General features: G+C 47.2%; 1 protein-coding gene across 21 annotated transcripts in view; it reads right to left on the reverse strand.

Annotated features, from left to right (window-relative positions):
- IQSEC1 (IQ motif and Sec7 domain ArfGEF 1) overlaps positions 1–16435 on the reverse strand; it is a 438538-nt gene that overhangs the window by 45574 nt on the left and 376529 nt on the right. For 2 of the 21 annotated variants that reach the window (XM_080657485.1, XM_080657492.1), the window contains exon 2: positions 15133–15202. The exons of the other annotated variants lie outside the window; for them this stretch is intronic. The gene's annotated coding sequence lies outside the window, so the exon portion shown is untranslated. The remainder of the gene's footprint in view (positions 1–15132; positions 15203–16435) is intronic. 21 annotated transcript variants of the gene reach the window in all.

Genomic DNA, 16435 nt, shown 5'->3' on the forward strand with positions numbered 1-16435 from the left:
ATTCTGCTCCCCAGAGGCTAAAGTGTGACTAGAGGTCCTTCTCTGGGGAAGAGCCCTGGGCTAGAAGTTAAAAGACTAGGTGCTTTGCCTTGATCTGGCTGTGAACCAGGGTGGGTCAGTTCTCATTTCAAGGGCTAGATGCCTTTGAGGGGTCAGAGGAATACCAGCCTTCACAACTCTCCTGACATCAGTCAACCAATAGCAGCTTCCTTTGAGCCTCATGTGTATGTGTTGAGTAGGAAAAGGGATGGGGACACACAGAATTTAAAATGCTAGCATTGTTTTGTGGACAGTAAAGTGGCTCTGTAATAAATCTAACCAAAAGTAACCTCACAGGGTGTTCTGATCATAAATTCCTAATGGGGAAGGTCATGGTGGGTAGTCATGCCCCAGACCTATAAAAGACTTAACTTTCCTTAAGCAAGCCCTGTCCAAATGCCTTTTTCAGAGCCCTCAGAAGTAATCATTCTCAAGGAAGCACATAATCTTAACTATCCTGTACCTTGTTTTCTCTTGACTTCATGTTAGCTTCCTTCTATTCCCTCCTTAATTCCAAATGTACAAAAGACACTGCAAAACTGTTATTCTCTGAGCATCTGAGATCTTACTTCCCAGCATGTCTTTAATTTGGCTCAAATAAACACAAAAATTCCCTACAGGTTTGGACATTTCTTACATCAACATTTATTTGGTGTAGTATTGCAGCATTCTGAAGAAGCCCACCCAGGACCACCCTGCAGACACATATTGGGGTACCCAGTGCTAGGTACCAGCAGGGGCCCATTGTGCCCACTGGCTCCCTACTTCACATTGGGTACACTTGGACGAGTTTTCTCTTGAAATCCTGGACCTCCCTGTTTTAGGAAGCAGATCCTGAATTTATCTGAGCTGTTCTTAGAAAATTCTTGAGGTAGAAAAGGGCTGAGATAATCCAGGGAAAAAAGGGTAAAATGGGTTGCTGCTTTTAAGTTTAGGTGTTTCGTTTTGTTTTTTTAATTTGATTGCTTACCTAGAACCTGAACAAAACCTTTCCTGGTTAAATGAGAGACTGAACTCTAGTTAGCTCCAAAAGAGAAAGGACACTTCCTTCCCCAACCTGAATCTCAGGTATTCTTAGGTGACTAAGAAGCTTTGTGGAATTGCCCGAGGAAATACTTTCTCCAGGGTGTAAAGCAGTCTATAGATAGATTCACCATATCTGGCTCATCCAAAGAAGGGCACACATAAAGGCTGATTTCCCCTAGAAGTTTGTTTAGACTCTAAAGATCTCAAAGGAAAACTAAAATTAACTGGGAAATTGTGCCTCAGAAGCCAACAAGTCCCACAACTGTCAGCCTACCATTAATACTCCTGCAGGATCCTTTGTTACTTCAAATAATTTCCAGGCACAATTAGAAAAAGCTGGCTGTAAAATTAAGCAGAATGAATGGAAAACATTTAATTGGTCTCTCAAAGATTCAAAAAGAGGATTTAGATAAATGGATGGGGACACACAGAACTTAAGTTGTACTTTAGGTGGCAATCCAATTCTTTGAGGTATTGAAAATGCCTGTCCAACTTATGAACCAGGAGGTCACAGTTCAATTCTGGGTCAGGACACATGCCTGAGTTGTGGGCTCGATCCCCAGTGTGGGGCAAGCAGGAGGCAGCCAATCAATGATTTTCTTTCATCATTGATGTTTCTATCTCCCTCTCCCTTCCTCTCTGAAATATAAAATATACATATATGTATTATAAATAAATAAATATGCCTATTCTTATTTTAAAAGGGGGAAGGTCATTGGAACTTGACCTGTCAAGGACAGATACAAATTTTAAGTGTCTTCTTATCCCAACTGCCAAAACAAAATATGGATCCCACTGTTTTTTGTTTTTTTTTAATGTATTTTATTGATTTTTTACAGAGAGGAAGGGAGAGGGATAGAGAGTTAGAAACATCGATCAGCTGCCTCCTGCACATCTCCCACTGGGGATGTGCCCGCAACCAAGGTACGTGCCCTTGACCGGGATTGAACCTGGGACCCTTCAGTCCGCAGGCCAATGCTCTATCCACTGAGCCAAACCGGTTTCGGCTCAACTGTTCTTTTATAAGCTAGTTTTTCTCATGGCTAGAAAGTCTCTTTGTCTATGTGTTTCTATATATCTATGTTATAAATGTGAGGCAACTTTTTACCTCTGGCTGATATTGTTAAAATTAAGCATATTGATGTTAATTGATTTTGAAGGCAAGCGTTTGTAATGATTGGGTATTCTAAAATTCTCAGAAATATAGAAACTAATCCAAAAGCTTTTCAAGTTCATGTGTTCTAAAATTACTCTTTAGTAAATAAACTTTGTTGGTTTAAGTAGAACAGAAATGTCTTTCAGGTTGTTGACATTAAAGACTTTTTCTTTTGTTGTTGTTTTTTTAATGTTAAAATTGTATTAATGTAAATAAGTGGGGGATAATGAATAACCGGCCTGGCCTGTGTGGCTCAGAGGTTGAGTGTCGACCTATGAACTGAGAGGTCACAGTTCGATTCCTGGTCAGGTCATATGACCCCGCTGCAGGCTCAATCCCCAGTGTGGAGTGTGAAGAAGGCAGCTGATCAATGATTCTCTCTCATCATTGATGTTTCTATCTCTCTCTTCCTCTACCTTCCTCTCTGAAATCATAATAATATGTTTAAAAAAAAAGAAAGAAAGGCCCTGACCGGTTTGGCTCAGTGGATAGAGCGTCGGCCTGTGGACTGGGGGGTCCCAGGTTCGGTTCCGGTCAAGGGCATGTACCTTGGTTGCAGGCACATCCCCAGTAGGAGGTGTGCAGGAGGCGGCTGATTGATGTTTCTCTCTCATTGAGGCTTCTGGCTCTCTATCCCTTTCCCTTCCTCTCTGTAAAAAATCAATAAAATATATTTTAAAAAAGAAAGAAAGAAAGAAAGAAAGAAAAAAAATGCCAAGTAGGTGATCACTTCTCACAGGGAGCTCCCAGGAGGCAATGACTTTAAAGATCACTAACTGCCACCTGGAGATTTTGTTTATTGGAAAGAACATCAAATAAAAGACACTTTCCAATCTCATTGGAAGGGGACCCTATCGGGCACCTCACCAGGAAGGGACATCGACCCCTGTGTCTCTGACACTTGCCTCCACCTATAAGGGACACCAAAGACTCCTCTAGGTTGAAAAGCCCCTGACTTCAGAGGTAGACAGCTATTCAAAGACATCTACAAGGTCTGTATACCAACCAAGTGATGTTGAACTCAAAATCCATTTCCATTATTTTGTCTGCTAATAATAGTCATCATAATAGTATATTTATTCTTTGGATTTTTTTCTATATAGTCCAACTCCTTATGATTACTGAACATGTATAAAACAACTATTAATACTCTTTTCATGGCTTATGTGAATGTTATACTAGAAGCAAAATACAAAAAGTGAGACAGAGGCAAAACTCGAATCATGCTAGCTCATAGGACAGAAATGACCCAGAGAGTTTTTCACAATGAAGCCCCAAAAGGCCTCACTGCCTTCCATTTACCTACCCTTCCCTTTTGGAAAATTTGGCCTCAACTCACATCCTATGGTTACAGTACTGCCTCTTCCCCAGTGGCCCCCCTTTTCAACAAAACAACGTCAATATTGAGATTCCTAAGAGAAAACCTTCCTCACATTGTGAGATCATACTATCCGACCAAAAAGTTGGTCATCAATACAACCTTTGGATTGTTTTATGACCAAAAGGGGGAACTGTGGGGAAAAAAAGGGGGGGGCGGTTTCTATGGAAAGTAACCTCACAGGGTGATCTGATCATAAATTCCTAACTGGGCAGATCATGGTGGGTAGTCACGTCCCAGGCATATAACTTTTCCAGTAAAAGGTTTATTTTTGCCAAAAGCAAGCCTCATCTATGGTTTCTGTGCATCTAGGTTAACATACCTTTGAAATAAGTGGTAACAAGAGAGCATATAATCTTCACTACTCTGTAATTCAATCCCCACCTTGCTTTCTCCCACCTCCATGTAATCTTCCTTTGTTCCCTCATTTAACTTCAAATGTATAAAAGAAACTTCAAAATTGTCAGTCTCCAGAGCATTTGAAATATTGCTTTTCGGCATGTTATCAGTTTGGCTCAAATAAACTTTTACAAAAATTCTCTTCAGGTTTGGATATTTCTTATGTTCACAGTTCTGATAAAGCTTCAAACAGTGCCTCACAATAAACAGTGTGTGGAAGAGTGAAGGTGTCCCCATGTCAGACTCGCAGGTGGTTAATGCCAACTTACAGATGAGCAGACAATCTCTATTGGAAAAGCCCACCTGGCTGTGTGGCCAAAAGCCGCATACTCCTCCCACTATCCCGCCTTCTGAGAGCAGCCTGTGAACACCTTACCAGGATTTCCCCATGCTGGCAATGCTTGGTCAGGGCTCTGCTCACGTGGATTAAAATATTCTGGCCACCCTGAGTTTGCAGAAATAGGAGAGAGGGAGGTTTCTGTGCATCCCCAGAGGCAGATGCCCCACGTGCCATCTCAGGCACTCTGAGCTGTCGGTGGCTGTCAGGGAGTAAGGCAGGCCTGGGCCATCGCTACTCTGCCTGCTGCTCTGGGAGAAGGAGCAGTGCTCATCTCTCATGTAGGTGATGGATTTGATCCTTTCCCTAGCCCAGTGGTCGGCAAACTGCAGTTCGCGAGCCACATGCGGCTCTTTGGCCCCTTGAGTGTGGCTCTTCCACAAAATATCTGTGCGATTGAAACATACAGTGCAATTGAAACTTTGTGGCCCATGCGCAGAAGTCGGTTTTCGGCTCTCAAAAGAAATTTCAATCGTTGTACTGTTGATATTTGGCTCTGTTGACTAATGAGTTTGCCGACCACTGCCCTAGCCCTTGCTGACCAGGCCTTAAAACGAGTGTGAGCAGGCAAAACAGGGTATTCTCCCTAACACCAGGGAGGGGAGTGTCTGTGGGCCCATCTGTGGTTTGGGGCACAAGGGGTTAAGAAAAGAGAAACAGTTGAGGGTCACTGAACTGATTGCTGTACCTTGCCTTGTAGTGATAAAGGGCATGGCTGCCCAAATGGCAACCTGGATTCCTAGGCAGGACATCAGCAGGTGTACCACCCTGGAGAGAGGACTGGGTTCAGCAGGAGGGGCATTCTTTAGGTCTGATAGGAATGGAGTTGGTTGGGGAGTGAAGAACTTACTGGAGCTATGACAGCCCAGGATTCCTGCTCTGTGCATTACCAGCCCTCCTAAATGCCTTAGGCCAGCAGGTTCCAGAACATGCTAGGGCAGTGGTCGGCAAACTCATTAGTCAACAGAGCCAAATATCAACAGTACAACTATTGAATTTCTTTTGAGAGCCAAATTTTTTAAACTTAAACTTCTTCTAATGCCACTTCTTCAAAATAGACTAGCCCAGGCCATGGTATTTTGTGGAAGAGCCACACTCAAGGGGCCAAAGAGCCGCATGTGGCTTGCAAGCTGCAGTTTGCCGACCACGGTGCTAGGAAGAAGGGGCCGAGCCTCCATTCAAGGCCAAGAGAAGGGGTCTGACAGTCACCCATAGCCTTTCCCTTCATGATGGCAACTTCAGCTTCCTCTCCTCTATCAGCCCTACCTTCCAAACATACCCATGCTTTGCCCATTCCTCAGTAGGTGGTGCAGGCCACCAGCAAGTTTTCCTAGATTATCACACAGCCTCCTTACTGGTCTCCCTGCCTCTCTTTTTCCCACAGAAGTCAGAGCAATCTTGATAAAACATAAACCAGATCAAGTGCCTCCTATGCTCCCCATCATACTTAGAAGACACTGTCCTTGACATGTCCTTCAAGGCCAGTCCTCAGTTGAGTTCATCTTTGCTCCTCTTCTCTTTGCTCATTCTATTCCAGCCTCACTGACTTTCTCTCTTCTCAAAAGAGTGAGGCATACTCTTGCCTCAGGGCCTTTACTTGGGCTACTCCCTCTGCTTGGAACACTCTTCCTGCATCTCTGCATGGACCACACCTTCGCCTCTTTTAGGTCCTGATTCAATGACATCTTCTGAAGGAGGCCCACCCTATTCACCTAGTTTAAAACCACACCTCCCTCCCCTCAGCACTTCTAATCCTTACTCTGCTTTTCTTCTCTCCATGACGATCATCACCTTGGAACACACTGTATAATGTATTCATTATATTTTTTTGGTTTGTTCTCTGTCTCCTACATTGGTACATAAGCTCTATAAAGGCAAGGGTAAATTTGTTTGTTTTGCTTACTGATATTCCCCAAGTGCCAACACATGTGGTCAGTAAATGCTTGCTGAGGGAGTGAAGGCACTTCCCCATGCCTGCTGTGTACTGGGTCCTGAAACATTTTTTCTTATGTCATCCCCACTCAACATACATGTGCTGCAAACCTACCTTGTGATCTTTCCCCATCACCGCACAGTGACACAGTGACCTGAGCCAGAGTCATGGATGCCATCACTTCAGTCCCTCTCTACAGCCAACCCCCACCCCTGCCCCATTCAATCTATCACCAATTCCTGCAGAATCTATGTGAGTGGTATTTCCTTGAGTTGTACAATGTGGAAGCCCTTCCATGTCCTGAAAATCAAAACCAACCTCAAACTATCCTGATAAGAAAAGAAATGGTGAGGCCATCCTACTGCAACCACGATGGTGCCACAACCAACACTGTCCTCCAATAAAATGAGTGGATAAAAGTGAGCACATCATGAGTGGAGATATGAAGCTTAAGAGCTTGTCTTGAGCCAGAGAACATCACTTCTTATTTGTCCCAATCAGAAGCTACTCAATATTAAACGTTAGAAGAGTCTTTTCTTAATCTGGCTAACAGAAAGATAAATTTTTTAAGTGAAAATGTCCAGTGTTGACAAGTATGTGCAACAACAGGCACTCTCAGAAGTAGGTAGAACTTTTTCATAGTAGCTAGAAATATTTATCAAATTAAATCATGTGGATGCTTGACTGGCTGAACCAATAAAGATATTTTATTTATAGTAGCACCCTAAAATTCAAGGATCTAAGCCCCTGTCCTGATTAGTACTCAACTCTAATCCCAGTTCTTTCCTGGGTGAGGAGAAAGCGTCAAATGGCAGCAGAACAGTCATCTTCTCCCTTCCCACAGCAACATCCCCACAGCAGATTGCCCCAGGGACAAAGCTCTGTGCTTTTGAAACCTGAGTTCACAGGTGGGACTTTGGGGTCAGGGAACTGCTAGGCCCACCTCCACCCTCACCCCCACTCCCACCCCTTTGCTCCCCCTACTGCCTCCCCCTCCTTCCAGGCCCATGGAACCATGCCTTGAACACCACTTCTATGCCACAGTTATTCCCATGTGAAGTTCAGTGTCTCAGCACCCAGGTCACCTCCCTTGGGGAGGCTTTTCCCACAAGCCGGACTAAAGACTCTGGAGTCAGTCCTCAGCTCCACACTGGGACTGGACTCATGATCTCTTAAACTGCTGGACCACATGCAAATCAAAGAATAGGGTAGGTATCTGTTCCAAGTCTCTGGCATTCCCTATCAATTTAGTTACTGGAATATTGTATGACAATTAGGTGGCTGCTGCCTGAAATCTTTTGATGCTCCTGGTTCAGAAATCCCTTTTCTAGAAATTCAGGCTAAGAAAAGATTAATGCGGAAAGAAGTAAATATCAGGAATTTCACTGCAGTATTGTTTCTAATTGTAAAAATTTAGAAATAACCTAAATGTCTGTCAACAAGAAATTGATTCAAATTAATTATATATTCATATAATGGAAACAATGTTAAGATGGGGGAATTGATGTTCTTATGAAAAAGACTGGGGAATATTTTTAGCTGACCATAAGTTTAATATGAACTGATACTATGATGCAGCTAAGCCAGTCACTAATTAGAAGACAGGAGCTAACACAGCCCTGCTATCCACCTTCAGGATCAGATCCTGGCAGAAGACTGTGTACTGGTGCTGCATTGAACAACCATCCAGAGCCCCAAAGTAGAAATCGCAAATCTGGGCATGTGCTCACCCCTTGCCTGCATGAGGCAGACACTGCTAACTGGTCACAGGCTCCCTCCCACACATATTCCAACACAGCACTGCACAAATCTGACCCTAGCTGGCATGTGAGGTCAACTCTATTTGATGACCCCAAATCACAGTATGCCAGGAGCAAACCTTGGGGTCTGGAAATCACCTCCCACTGAGCTGGGACTGCTTGGCCAAGAGAAAAGCAGCAAGGAAAGATAAGATGCCTGTCAGCAATCTTAGAATGAGCTAACAAGTAAAGGAGGAACAGATTTCTCCTGTGCACGGAACTATGATCAACGGTGCCCTACCTGAGAAAAAATGCTCTCCCATGGCCAGGGCTGCTTAGGAGGTAGTGAACTCTCTCACTAGAAATGTTCAGGTCAGACCCCAGTCAGAGATGTGGCAGAAGGACTCCTATCCTGGCTAGAAGCTTCTATAAACTGTCTGAATTTGCACCCCAACCTGTGTCTCCCCACTGCCCTTTACTTGTATTTCTTGGCCTCTGGGGGGACCACACCCAGGACTCAGCTTAAATCCTACTTCCTCCATGAGGCCACCCTGCCTACTGCAACCCCACTTCCATATTCCTCGTCACTGTATGGACTACCCGGAGAAAAAGAGAAGTCTACCCATCCCACTGGGAATCCCTGAAAGCCCTGGTCTCCAGCAAAGACAGGGGCCCAGGACCTGTTCCTTCCCAAAATACAAGCCCCACTTGTGCACAGTAGACCCAGAGGTGGGACCAGCAAGAAAGGGCTGCAGAGCAAACAAGAGCTGGAGGTGCACATGGCTGTGTCCACACTTGGCTCCAGCGGCCCAGGGACTCCAAGCTCTGAGTCAGTGGATGGTTACCCTAAGCTGCTCCCCTCCTCTCCAGTTTTCCAAACACGCCTTCCTCCACTGGAAGCTGGTCTGTTATTTTTATTTTATTTTTATTATTTTTTTAAAGGAATCCACTTTTTATTTTTTAATTGATTTTTTACAGAGAGGAAGGGAGAGGGATAGAGAGTTAGAAACATCAATGAGAGAGAAACATTGATCAGCTGCCTCCTGCACACCCCCCACTGGGGATGTGCCCGCAGCCAAGGTACATGCCCCTGACCGGAATCGAACCTGGGACCTTCAGTCCGCAAGCCGATGCTCTATCCACCGAGCCAAACCGGTTTCGGCTGGTCTGTTATTTTTATGTGGGGAAATGTCTGGATTATTAGAGAATGGCATCCAGAGTTTCCAACTACCCTAGGACGTGGAAAGCATCAACACAGAGAACACGTTTTGAAATGCCCTCCCACCACGCCCTGCCTCCTTTCTGCCACGGTGGGGACTCTGTGGGCACCTTGTTGTGGCTTCTGAGCCAGATGTCTACGCTGGAATTCTGGTTACACCACTTACCAGCTGTGTGGCCAAAGACAGGAAGACTTCTGTGTCTGTTTCCTTTCCTGTTAAATGGGGGCAATTAGAGTACTGACTTCACATGACTATTGGGAGGCTTAACAGAGTTGATACAGGTAAAGTCCTTAAAAGGCTGTTTTGCTCATAAAAAATGCTTTCTAATTTCTGTCTGGGAATTCTCTGACTGAGGGCCCAACCCACATATCCCAGCAGTTAGAAAAGGGAGGGGCAGACAGGCCCAGTGCGGGAGCCAGGGTCATCTGCCCCCTACTGCTGCAGGGTCTCTCTCTGAGAACACCCATCTCCAGCCATGAGCCATAGACATTGGTGATGAGGGAGGACAGGAGAGTCCTAGAAAGGGACCCAGACTCTAGCTGGGGAGTGAGTCAGGGTGGGGGGGCCCTTGGTCTCTAGGTCACAGATGTCTCTAATTATGACCTGTGAAGTCATAAGTGACTTTTCTCAAGAAAAATGTTAGTTAGAGGTGGCTCTGGGCACAGGCAAGAGGGCACGGCAGAAGTGGAGACCCACTGTTAGGGTGCCAGTGGTTCCTCTCTAACAGCAATGATGGTAACAGCTAATGTCTACATAGATAGCAGTGCTGTAAGCTTCACATGTCATTCACTTAATCCTTTCGGCCATGGAGAGGGCCAGCCCATCCCAAGGTCACATAGCTAGTGAGAGAAATGAGAACCCAGGCAGTGTGTGCTTATAGACTTGGTCACACAGCTTGGAATTATATGGTATCAACTCTCTTCCCTAAACCTGCCAGGTACAGGTTCTGTGTTGGGTATTTAAATTACATGGCCAGTAACCCAAACACTATCCTGGGAGCAAGGAGGCAGCCAGGTCACTGTTCCTTCTGAAGATGAATCTGAGTGACTGGGCTGAGGTCACCCATGTAGGGAAGAGTGGGGATGGGACTGGACACTAAGCGGGTATATCTACCACCTGGCTGCTCAGAGGAAGAGCAAGCAGTTGACACATTGGGCAGAGTTGGGGTTGAGAGCCTGGGGGTCTTGGGGTATAGCACAGTCATGAGATAAATAAGCCTGGGCTGGGTGTGGCCAGCTAAAGTGCTATCATATGTGGGGAAGCACACTCTTCAGAATGGACCGGGCTGGAGGAAGTGGAAATCTGAAAGCCCGTCCGTGGTTAAATGTCCACAGTAGGAGCCTCATTCCAGATTCCTGGCAGTCTTCACAGGCCAGAGAGCAACAGCCCCTGAAATGCACATGGCCCTCATGCCTCCAGGCCTTTGGCTTTCCCCATGCTCTGCTCTGAGGGTTTCTGATGTCCAGAAAGGGAGTCCAGCAACTTGAGCCTTCCAGCTGCTCAGGCCAATAATCTGAGAGTCACTCTTGGCAGGACCTACTAATTCCCAGCCCTCACAAGCTCCCTTGTGGGGCTTTCTGCCGCTCTTCGCTGCCTAGGCTATATTAACCCAGGTTTATCACCCAGTATGAGAAAGGGGATGATCTTGTTCTGCTCCCGTTCCTGGGGGAGGGACTCAGACAGACCAGGGCAAGGTCTAGGGAGGAGGTAAGGGTGGGAAAAAACTGGAGGTCTTGTCCTCTGTACAAGAGCAGGGATAGCTCAGCTGGAGAAGAGCAGCCTCAGGACCAGTTGCCACCCCAGGTCTTTGTGGAGCCATCCTTGGGCAAAGGAAGCAGGCAGTGGGACCAGAAGCAAGGTGAAGGAAGCCTGGGGGCTTCAGAGAAGTTTTTAGCAGTTCGGCTACTGGAGAAGGGCTGCCTTGTGTAGGCGTTTCAGCAGGGTCTGGAGACCTCCGTCATCTCCCAGCATCTCCAAGGATGCCTTGAGCCTTACAGTTTGGCCCACAGCTGGTAAGTGGTTCTTGGAGAAGACACATGCCCATGTGGCAACTGAAGGGACTTATGGGCCCCTAGGAACACCTGAAGCTCAGTCCCTCTTAGGGAGGAGGAGCTAAGGGCCTCCCCAGACTGGGCCTGGTGATGCTGGAAGGCCCCCAAGTAGGCAGAGCTGGGATAAATGTGAACTAGAAGGAAGGATCCTCAGGAAAGGTGATGAGCAGGAGGGAACACAGGCCAGCCTGCAGGGCTAGGGCAGGTGGACAGAGAGGCAGCGAGGGTAAGTCCACAGGCAGCACATACTTAGGCACACATGTTGAACCCTCCACTCAAAGCCTCCAGACACGACCAAGACCTGGGCAGTGGGATGCCACTCTTGGGAAAACTGAAAATATTTAAGGCATGAGTCTATGTGAGGCACAGACTCAATGTGGCGTCCACCTAAACAACCAAAGTGGCTTTTGGCTAGTTAACCAGGAGCATCATATCCAAAAGAGGAAGGTGACAAGCTTTCTGGACAATCAAGAACATACTCCTACAGGGCTTGATAGGGGTCAGAGGGAGTCAGGAGGGTTTCTGCTTTTACCCAATTCCCAAATTTGCTTTACTGGGGACATATAGTAATCACAAAGGAATCAAACCAACGTTCAACTGCCCAGGTACTTCCCCTTTGATGACTAGTAGGCATCTTAAACAGGCTCAAAAGTGGGCTCCTGCGCTCCCCGACCCAGTGGCCTACACCATCTCTGCTGACAGCAACTCGGGCCTTCCAGCTGCTCAGGCCAATAATCTGAGTCACTCTTGGCAACTCTCTTTTTCTTACACCCTACTTCCTATCTGTCAGCAAATTGGGCTGTTCCACCTTCAAAATAGAGCCAGCATCTGACCACTTGGCCTGTCCAACCCCTCCCACAGGCTGGTCTGCATCACCTTCACCCCTTCCTGTATTACTGTCACAGCCTCTCTAGGGGGACTCTTTCGGTCTCTCTCACCACCCCTTTCACCCACCATTCAGCAGCTGGGACCCTGTGAAAATACAACTTTGACCAGGTCCTTTCTCAGCTTCCACCTCCCTGGGACTTAGAGCCCAGGTCCTCACAGTGATCCAGAAGACTCCGCAGGATGCCATCCACCTCTGCCCCGTGCAGAGGCTGTTCCTCTGCACTCCTGACACATTTCTACCTCAGCACCTCTGCACGTGCTGTTCCCTCTGCCTGGTATCTCCTCTCAAAGATATCCACGTGGCTCACCCCCTCACCTCTCTTAGGTCCCTGCTCAAAGGTCACCTAAGTCTCAGTGTGGCTTTCGGTGACCTAAAACTATACCCTCTTCCCCAGCCCTCCTTTATCTTTCCCTGCTCCATTTCTCTCTATAGCACTTGCATCACCACCACATCACTATATGTGGGAATATGATTGTGTGGCTTCCCCACTAGGATGTGTATCCTGTAAGAACTGGGGTTCCAGAACAGGGTCTGCCACACAGAAGGTACACACATTGAACTAATCCTATCAAGCCAGGATTTTTTAAACAGCCCAGACCCTGGGGAGGGGCGGGGGGCCTGCTCTGTCTGCCATGTGGGAGCAGCAATCCTGGGCCAGAGTGGGAACCAACGTACAACAGCCACAACAAGACCATCAAGTGACGCTTCAGGTCTTGATTGGGATGGCAGGATAGGAAACCACAGACACACAAAGCACACCCAACGTTAACATTCCAATGAAGAAAATCCACACAAATATAACTTGAAATTGTTTAGCAACAGGTTTTGAAAAGAAATGTTAGCAGTTTTTCTATACCCTATTCCCAACTGTGGGGCTTGAAAGTCACAAAGGCCAGGCACTAACATCCCTCCCTCAGGACAGTGGTAACCAGACGCAGAGAACTCGCAGAACCAGAGGACCTCAGAGGGCCTAGGGCAGGGGTGGGCAAACTTTTTGACTCGAGGGCCACAATGGGTTCTTAAACTGGACCGGAGAGCCGGAACAAAAGCATGGATGGAGTGTTTGTGTGAACTAATATAAATTCAAAGTAAAGGAGCGGAGGGGAGAGCAAGAGAACCGGATAGAACAGCCGGATCCGGCCCGCGGGCTGTAGTTTGCCCACGGCTGGCCTAGGGCCATGGCACACACACTGGCTGATCCCTAGACTTTCCTGGGGAGTGGGGGGGGTGGCCTTCACAGCCCATTCTCATTCAAGCTCAAGGAAGTCCTGAGAATTAAAAGAGTCAATCAGCAGTGGGGCCCTAGAAATGGTACTTTGTAAAAAGCCCCAAATGATTATGACATGTGGTCGGTCTGAAATCCCATAAATGCCTTGCCCCTCCATCGCACAAATGAGGCAAATGAGGCCCAGGAGAAGGACAGACCTATCGAATCTCTGCCAGGCACCCAGTGGCAGATGGGGCAGAGCCCAGCCCTCTTCCTTCCCACTGCTCCACACCTGTGGCCAAGGGCCTGCGTCCAGCCAGCATGGCTGTTTGGTTTACACGTAGCAGTGGTTGCCTTCATTTTCTTTTTCTTTCTTAAATTAGAACTAGGTACCAGGAATGTTCACTCAAACTTCAGATTTCTGTTTTTTTTAGAAAATAAAAATCAGAAGAGAATGTATTTCCATGTGCCGAGCTGATTGGCAGCCACCTGCAGTTTCCTGGGTCCTAGCTCAGTGGTCAGCAAACTGTGGCTCGCGAGCCACATGCGGCTCTTTGGCCCCTTGAGTTTTTAGCAAAGGCCAGCTTAGGAGGACCCTAATTAAGTTAATAACAATGTACCTACCTATACAGTTTAAGTTTAAAAAATTTGGCTCTCAAAAGAAATTTCAATCGTTGTACTATTGATATTTGGCTCTGTTGACTAATGAGTTTGCCGACCACTGCCCTAGCTGGTTGCCTACCTGCCCACGCGATTCCAAATGTCGGGACTGGCCCGGGCTGCTACACCAGTGCAGAGAGCAGAGCTACAGCCACAGCTTTGCCACTGTGTGCCTTGTGTAACTTGCCCCGGTTGGACCTCAGTTTCCCACCAATAAAATGGTCCTCAATTCACCTGCCTTACATGGTTGTGGTGAGGGATGGGTAAACACCAGGCTATGCACACAGAAAGTGCTCAGGAAATCGCTTTGTGCTCACACTCCAAGCCCCAGCCAAGCCATAGCAGCCAGAGAGCTCAGGCTCCTCTTGAGCCCCACAGGACAAATGGGTCCCTGGGCTCAAGTCCGAGGGGGAGCGGGGGAGAGTCAACCTGACCCAGCTTCCTTAATTAGGCTTAAACATAGCTAACAAGAAACCTTGGGCCCTGGCTGGGTAGCTCAGTTGGTTAGAGTATCATCCTGATACACCAAGGTTACATGTTTGATCCCTGGCTACAGCACATACAAGAATCAACCAATGAATGCATAAATAAGTGGAACAACAAATCTTAAAAAAAAAAAAAAAAAAAGAAAGAAAGAAAACTTGCTACAGAGTTTGGGTTTTTTAAAAAAGGAAGGTGAATTAGAAACCTAACTGGTTTTAATGTCTTGAAATATTTCTCTGGACCTGAAAAGACTTATTCATCAAACCATGAGCAGGGACAGCCAGGTGCATAGAGACCAAATGTAGACACAAAACAAATCACCCACTCCAAGGTCTGTCCTCTCCCAGAACCCTCCCTTCAACCCCTCTCTTCCCTGGCCAGTCACTTCATTCTGTACACATTTACTGAACGCACACTATGTGACAGGCCTGTGTCAGGCACTGGGGATATGGCAGTGTCACACAGATATGACCCCATACTCACAGGGACAATGGGGAACAGAGCTACCTGATGATGGCTGTGTTAGGAACAGTAAGTGGGGAAGCATCAGGCCCTGTGAGATGGCAAGCAGAGGCCCAGTGCCAGAGGCAGGAGGGCTTCCTGGAAGGTACTCACCATTAGCCAGAACTCAAGGAGAAGAAGCCATGGGGCAGGTAAGGAGTACTTCCAGCTGAGGACACCCCCCCTGTGAAGGCGGAGCAAAGAGAAGTGGGAGTCCATGGTGTGTACAGGGATAGAAAAGTTCAGTGTGGTGGGAACATGTATGGGGCTAGGGGTAGCACCAGAATTTTCAGGACCTTGTAAGGCTTGTTAAGGATCAGGGCAAGGTCGAGGAAGGGTTTAGGGTTTAACTAGGGTGGGACAGGACAGCAATGGGATTCTAGAAAGGCAACTCTAACTGCAGAGTGCAGGATATTAGCAGGGGAAGAATGGAGGGAGCCATAGCAGTGACTGGTGGCATCAGGGAACTGGGCCTGGACAGTGCTGTAGACAGGGAATGCGGAGCCTGATTAGACAGGAGTTATTCCAGGAGGGCTGAGGTGGAGCCCTTCCTCAGACGGGGCTTGTTCTCTCATCAGCAGAGAGCCAGAGGGAAGAACAAAGTTTCTGTCCTGTGCACCCAGCACACACTATCAGGCCCTTGCCCTATCCTGTCAACGTTTGCCAAGGTCAGCTTTCAGGTCCCGGGGAGGTGGCTGCTCCAGCCTCCTCTGCCCAGGCCTCACTCCCAAACATAAAGAACATTTGTCTGTCTGCCTGCCTGGGAGCCGGGCTAGACCTTCCCACCACTGAGTCACTCTAATTAAAATAGCCTCATGGACAAGAGTGGGCTTTGGAGATTAGAATTCAGGGTCCTAGAGACAAGGAGGGGTCAGAAGTTGGCCCCAAGAACCTGCAATCGTATCTCCCCTGTCCGTTTATGATTTTGGGGGTTCCCATCAGAGAGGCTCAAGGGTCTTGGCTGTGGGTAAACACAGCATCCAGTGCAAGGTTAAGGGAGACGCCTTGTGGCATGTGGGTACCAGTTCAGGGTGTTCCAAGGCACTCAGAGCGGCACAGGTGGAGAAAGGGGTCACCAGGCAGAAGGAAGGAAGAGGGATGCTCTGGATGTGCAGGCGCCATCTCCCTGCACCTCCATGGTCTCTATCACAAGGAGCTCTTGGGTTTCTTCATAGCACGTCTCATTATCTGACCATCTCTTCTCATTCATTCTGATTTATAAGTCTGTCTCTTACCATTAGTCAACTCTAGAAGGGCAGAGAGGTGGCTGCCAATGTAACCTGTTCCTCGCTCAGGGTTTGGCATAGCAGGTGCTCAGTTAGAATTTGTTGAATGAATGAACAAATGAATGAGTGATACTACCAGTAACTAAGGAAATACTATCACTCATTTGTTCATTCATTCAACAAACACAGAG

The sequence above is a fragment of the Plecotus auritus genome, assembly GCF_963455305.1.
Source record: "Plecotus auritus genome assembly, chromosome: 2".
Taxonomy (NCBI): domain Eukaryota; kingdom Metazoa; phylum Chordata; class Mammalia; order Chiroptera; family Vespertilionidae; genus Plecotus; species Plecotus auritus.